Here is a 7767-nt window from a genome sequence, read left to right as displayed (position 1 = left end):
CCTCAAAGGGGTATCATGGGTCTGTGAATTGTTTAACCTAGGATCTGACATTTAGTGTAAAGGCTAATTCTCAGCATGTTAAACACATAATTCTCATACAAACAGTGAGCATGGGTCAAAATTTCATTTAACTCATTAATAAGGGGGCTAGCAGGATGACAAAGCTAGTTCAAAACAGAATATAAAAACTGGGTTTTTTAAAAATTTAATTTAATTTATTTTTTTATACAGCAGGTTCTTATTAGTTATCTATTGTATACATATTAGTGTATACATGTCTGTCCCAATCTCCCAGTTCATCCCACCACGGCCACCTCCCCCTCCCGAAAACTGGGGATTTTATAGTCACTGAGAAAGAAAAATATTGAAATGATATTGCTAAATTATATTCAAATGGATTAAGGTCCTACAGGGTAATAAAACCATAACCTTAAGGATTATCTTCTCTACTAGACAGAAAAGGAAATCATCCCGTCCTATTACTTAACAGAATTGTGAAATGTCTGGGCCCTAGTCAGTTGTGTAAATAATGTTAAATTGCTCTTCAGAGGCAGATGACTCTTAAGTAGATTTGCTGATCAGTGCTTTATTGTGACATCAAAAGGTCACATAATCATCTTTTTACTTTAGTAACATGTTTTAGATAGTTTTTCTTAACACTGGTAAGTTCAGTTTAGTAGATACTGTTATTATTATAAGACTCTCAATAAATATTTGCTGAAAGGATTTTCCTTCTGTTAGGCTTTTTTCCTTCTCCCCAGCATCAGAGTTGGGACCTACAGAACTGGTAGACTGAGTGGGGGACCCTGCAGGACCCTATGCTCTTCCTTCCTTCAGCCTGGGGTGTTGTAATGCCAATTCTGTCTCATTAAATAGGCAGAAGAAGTATCTGCTTTGGGCATCAGCAAAGCAGGCACATATCTCTCCCCTCCGTAAGAACATGTATATATATTTTTGAAAGAACTGGATATTTCCAAAAAGGCAGTGAAGTAGGCAACATGGAAAAAAATCAGAAATTTTGGGGACCACTATCCATTTATTTTTTTTCAATTTTTCAATTTAGAAAATTGTGGTAAAATACATATAACGTAAAATTTACCATCCTAACCATTTTAAGTGTACAGTTCAATGGCATTAAGTACAGTCACATTGTTGTGCAACGATCACCACCATCCATCTGCAGAACTCCTTTCATCTTGCAAAACTGAAACTCTGTACCTATTAAACAGTAACACATTGCCTTTCCCCCAGCCCCTGGCAACCACCCTCTACTTTCTGTCTCTATGCATTTGACTACTCTAGGTACCTCACATAGATGGTGTCATACAACATTTGTTCTTTTGTGGCTGGCTTATTTCACTTAGCATCATGTCCTCAAGGTTCATCCAAGTTGTACCACGTGTCAGAATTTCCTTCCTGTTTAACACTGAATAATATTCCATTGTATTTATATCACATTTTGTTTATCCAGTTATCCATTGACGGATGCATTGCTTCCATCACCTCCCTTTATTTTATAGAATAAGATTATTTTTGTTTTGAATTGCATATGAGGGATGGATACCATTTTCAAGGCTTGAGAGCTCAAAGATTATAATCTGGTTCAGGGCCTGGGACTAACCAGACTATGAGACCATCTGTGGGTGGTCATTTCTTGATTTTGTACTTTTGCCTAAATATAACCGGGATGACTAAGTTTCTCTAGGCAGATTTAGCCTAGAGAATGTTTACATGGAATATGGGCATTAAAAACGTGTTCTAGGGCTTCCCTGGTGGCGCAGTGGTTGAGAGTCCGCCTGCTGATGAAGGGGACACGGGTTCGTACGGCGGTCCGGGAAGATCCCACATGCCGCGGAGCAGCTGGGCCCGTGAGCCATGGCCGCTGAGCCTGCGCGTCTGGAGCCTGTGCTCCGCAACGGGAGAGGCCACAACAGTGAGAGGCCCGTGTACTGCAAAACAAACAAACAAACAAACAAAAACGTGTTCTAGGGCTCTGACGTGCTCTAGATTTTGTATATACTGGGGACAGGGGAAATTCGAGCATTTCTACAAAGCAACAGATGGGAAATTTCCCAGGAACAAACTAGCTGTCTCTTGGCAGTCCAAAAGTATGTAGTATGCAAGCTCTGCTCTGGGAGTTGAAAGAATCTGCTTGAACCACATGACCTCCAGATGCTAGAAAAGGAATTTCCAGATACTTCCCTGCTAAAAGTAGCTAAGAGTACTGGGTCAAAGGAGAACTAAAATGCCTGCGCTTCCAGCTTCAGGGAATTGAACCTTTTATTCTGACTTTCCAGCAAAAAGGAAGGGAATGGTGAATGTAAAATCGCATGAAGCTAAAGTTAGAGGATACTGCCGAAGTCAATCCCCACGTTTTAATTCTGTTTTGGACTTTTATTTATACAATTGTCATTAATTTCATCAATGTAGTAGAATATAGACTAGGTCTGAATCTTGGCTCTACAACTTATTCAGTGTGAGACGTTGATTATTACTAAACCTCTCTTCAATTTTTAAAATCTGTGTCTCAATTTTTAAAATCTTTAAAATGGTAATAATAATAGTATTGTCTCAGAGGATCATTGTGAGGACTAACGTCCCAAGAACAGAGCCTGGGACATAGTAACTGCTATATAAATTCTTGCTATTATCTAGACATTTTGGCCTTCTCCTTCTCCTCTTCTTTATTATTAATATTATTCAGTTGGGAAATAATCAAATTTTATTAGGAGTGTCATCCTACAGTTTTATTCTGCTTCTTGATTGTTTCTGGGGGAAAATTTCTGCAGTTAATGTGTATTGAATTCTGCTTCTTGATTTTTTGCAATAACTCTATGAATCTGTTAACATTTTCGTTGTATTGAAAGGTAGTCTCATTCTCTCATTTTCCAGATTTGGAAACTGAATCCCCAAAAGGGAAAGTGACTTGCCCAAGATCACACAGAGACAATGACTAAACCAGTAATAGAACAAAAGACTTCTGACCACGAGTCCACGGCTTGCTCCACTCGACACAGAGTTCAAGAATACTGACCTGGGGTATTAATACACTCTGCCCATCCTCGAAACACACACAGGAAAACTTGAACACTCTGTGATTCCAGGTATTCTCCAAAAGATGTCTTTCCTTTCTATCAAAATTTCAGGCAGTTCAAGGGAAAGTTCTGTGGCTTGACTTGTAATCTTCGTTGTATACCCAGCACTGTGCTTCAAGTTCTTGAGGGCAGAAATCATTGCCTATAACAGCTGGGATTATTAGGGACAGATGCTCAATAAATGGAACTAACTAACATACCCCCACTTTAAAAAAAAGAGGAATAGGACGCAGGGAAGAGAATATTTATTAAGAAATTAACACGTTCTAGTCACTGTGCTAGAATTTTCACCACTATCCCATTTAATTCCCAGACATCCTTTGTAGCATTTTCAATTTCCAGATTTTGAATCAGGAAATTAAGGTTACTCTGAGTCTTCATGAGTAAATATTCAAGATTGACATTTCTCTGATGGACCACAACCTTTTAGAATCTAATATGATAATCACAGAGTGAGAGGTAAAGCCAAGAAGGAAGAGACCTAATACATTCCAAAAGGTAAAAAAAAAAAAAAAAAGAGTTTTTTTTCATGAAAAACCATGAAATCAACCATATAAATTGTGAAAATATAAGTCATGATTGTATTTGCTCTGTGACAGTGTGGAAATGCACATTTTTATCAAGCTAGAAAAAGAAAACAAAAAAATTATGAGTATTTCAATCTTGCTCATCAAAAGAGACCCATCATTACCAAATCCAGGCAACCTGGCCCCACTCTCCCTGCAAACATTTAATCCACATTAGAGTTTTGAATGGAGACAAGAAGGTAAGTGACAGGACTTATGTAGAGAAGGACACTTAGGCCTGGCTGAGTTTCATAGCATGGAAGGGCCCAGACCCGAAAAATGCTTAGTACCTATTATGCTAGGCTAAAAAAAATGGCCCCATAAAGACAATTAGGTCCTAGTTCCTGGAATCTTTAAGTGTACCCTGTTTGGAAAAAGGGTCTTTGCCGATGTGATCAAGTTAAGGCTCTTGAGATGGGAGATTATCCTGTATTATCTAGGTAGGGCCCAAATGCAGTCACAAGTGTCCTTAGAGAGGCAGAGGGAGATATGATACTAATCCACAGAGGAGGAGGTGATGTGAACATGGAAGCAAAGATTGGAGTGACACGGCCACAGGCCAAGGAATGTCAGTAACATTCTCTTTTCCCTGGGAAGCTGGAGAGGCAAGGAGCAGATTCTTCCCTAGAGGTTCCGGGCCTGCCAATATCTTGATTTTGGCCCAGTGAAACTAATTTCAGACTTCTGGCCTGCAGAACTGTGAGAGAATACATTTCTATTGCTTTAAAACACCAAGTTTGTGGTAATTATAATTTGTTAGCATAGTCGCAGAAAACTAACACCATGCCCCTGTGTTGTTATCCAAGTCTCAATTTACTGTCATCTCCTTTCCCTTCCATCTGGCACTTCCAAGAAGAGTTTCCAAAAGCATCCTAATATCTTTTGTTTGTCTCTTCTGAAAGGCACTGTGACAAGCACTTTATATGCAGTAGCTCACTGAACCCTCATAATCCTATTAGGTGAATATAATACTAATATTATTCCTATTTTACAGATGAGTAAAATGAGGCTCAGAAGAAAAGCTGGTGGGGCCACACTCCTAAAAGGTGATGGAGCTAGTATTCCAACTCAGGTCTGCTCAAATCTAAAGCCCACACTTTTAACTTCTGTACTGTACTACCTCAAGATCTCTGGGGTAAGTCAAGATTTTAATTCTCGTATCTACTGGCGAAATTTCAGGATATATATATCTGAGGGATATTTTCAAGGACTTTGGACCAAAGGAGACCAAACATGCCTTCATTGCAGCTCAAGGAACTGAGCTGCCATTTTTTAGCAAAGAGCAGAGGATGGCCAATCCTAGCATCACAGAAAGCTCAGGTTAAAAGGACCTCAGAGATCCGTTTGTTCAAATTCCTCATTTTACATATGAAGAAGCTGGGCTCACAGAAGGGGAGGGCCCTGCCTAGGGTCACATATAGAGGCTTTAAGTGATAAAGTTGGGATTGAAGTCCTGGTCGCACTTCAAATCTAGGGTTGATTCTACTGCACATCACACTGCCCAAAGTCATGTGTGTTGCTATGGTCCAAAGGGCTGACAAAACTCTGGGAACTTGCAAGAAGGAAAATGGAAAAATGGGTCACAACCTTCTCAAAGCTATAGTGTCCCAGGTCTTCATTCTCACATGGGGTAACCTACAGGGCTGCAGCCCTGAGGTGCAGGGCTGAGATGGTCCAGGGGATTGGGAGTGGGTAGATTCTGCATTGGGACGGAGACTGAAGAGACCATGATGATGTAACCATGTCCCAAATGGGAGGAAAGGAATGTCAAGATTTCATGAATTCCTAGAACTGAAGGGATTTCTGAAAATCTTGAGAGTAGCAGCTTTGGAAGTAAGTTGTCTCTTACATGATTAGCAAGGGACTCGTTTGGGAAACTCAATAAAATTCTAATTATGATAAAGGCTGAACATTCTTCATCCATCTTTAAGTACATCCACTAATAAATATTGAGGCCCCACTGGTCTCTGCCTTCATGCTTAATAAGGTGGTTTTAAAAAAAGATAATATATTTAAAGTACCCATACAGTCTTAGTACACAAGTCCTTTAAAATGCTGTTGCTAAGAAAGAAATTGAAGATGTCACAAACAGATGGAAAGATGCACTATGTTCTTGAATTGGAAGAATTATATATATATATATATATATATATATAATTTTTTTTTTTTTTGCGGTACATGGGCCTCTCACTGTTGTGGCCTCTCCCGTTGCGGAGCACAGGCTCCGGACACGCAGGCTCAGCGGCCATGGCTCACGGGCCCAGCCGCTCCGCGGCATGTGGGATCTTCCCGGACCGGGGCACGAACCCGTGTCCCCTGCATCGGCAGGCGGACTCTCAACCACTGCGCCACCAGGGAAGCCCGGAAGAATTAATATTTTTATATGGCCATACTACCCCAGGCAATCTATAGATTCAGTGCAATCCCTATCAATCTACCAATGGCATTTTTCACAGAACGAGAGCAAATAATCGTAAAAATTGTATGGAAACATGAAAGACCCTGGATAACCAAAACTATCTTGAGAAAGAAGAACAGAGCTGGAGGAATCATTTGCTCTGACTTCAGATAATACTACAAAGACAGTAATCAAAATAGTATGCTACTGCCATAAAAACAGAGACATAGATCCATGGAACAGAATAGAGAGCCCAGAATAAACCCACACACTTATGGTCAATTAATCTATGACAAAGGAGGCAAGAATATACAATGGAGAAAAGGCAGTTTCTTTAGTAAGTGGTGCTGGGAAAACTGGACACTTACATGTGAAAGAATGAAATTAGAACATTCTCTAACACCACATACAAAAATAAACTCAAAATGGATTAAAAACATAAATGTAAGACCTGAAACCATAACACTCCTAGAATAAATCATAGGCAGAACATTCTTTGACATAAATCACAGCAATATTTTTTTGGATCAGTCTCCTATAGCAAAGGAAATAAAACCAAAAATAAACAAATAGGACTTAATCAAACTTAAAAGCTTTTGCATAGCAAAGGAAACCATCGAGAAAACAAAAAGACAACCTACTGAATGGAAGAAAATATTTGCCAATGATATGACCAATAAGCAGTTAATATCCAAAATATATAAACAGCTCATACAACTCAATATCAAAAAAAAAAAAAAACCCCGTTAAAAAATGGGCAGAAGATCTGAATAGACATTTCTCCAAAGAGGACATGCAGATTGCCAACAGGCACGTGGAAAGATGCTCAACAATGCTAATCATCGGGGAAATGCAAATGAAAACCACAGTGAGATATCACCTCACACCTGAAGGAATGGCTATCATCAAAAAGACCACAAATAACAAATGTTGGCAAGGATGTGGAAAAAAAGGAACCTCTGTAACCTGTTGGTAGGAATGTAAATTGGTACAGCCACTGTGAAAACAGTATGGAGGTTTCTCAAAAAAAACAAAAATAGAACTACCAAATGACCCAGCAATTCCACTTCTGGGTATATATCTGAAAAAAACAAAAACACTAATTCAAAAAGATACACACACCCCAATGTTCATAGCAGTATTATTTGCACTTGCCAAGTTATGGAAGCAAGCTAAGTGTCCATCACAGATGACTGGATAAAGAAGATGTGGTATATGTATTCAATGGAATACTACTCGGTCATAAAAAAGAATGAAACTTTTGCCATTTGCAACAACTTCGATGGACTTGGAGGGCATTATGCTAAGTCAAATAAGTCAGACAAAGAAGGAGAAATACTGTATGATATCACTTATATGTGGTATCTAAAAAAACCAATAAACTAGTGACTATAAGAAAAAAGAAACAGACTCAGATATAGAGAACAAACTAGTGATTACCAGTGGGGAGAGGGAAGGGGGGAGGGGCAACATAAGTGTAGGGGATTAAGAGGTACAAACTATTACGTATCAAATAAGCTACAAGGATATATTGTATAGCACAGGGAATATAGCCAATATTTTATAATAACTATAAATGGAGTTATAAACTTTATAGATTGTGAATCACTATACTGTACACCTGTAACTTATATAATATTGCACATCAACTATACTTAAATAAAAATAATTAAATTTAAGAAATATTTTTAAAATGATGTTGCTAAAA

The sequence above is a fragment of the Phocoena phocoena genome, chromosome 15, assembly GCF_963924675.1.
Source record: "Phocoena phocoena chromosome 15, mPhoPho1.1, whole genome shotgun sequence".
Classification (NCBI taxonomy): domain Eukaryota; kingdom Metazoa; phylum Chordata; class Mammalia; order Artiodactyla; family Phocoenidae; genus Phocoena; species Phocoena phocoena.
Note: the sequence above shows the minus strand (reverse complement) of the source record.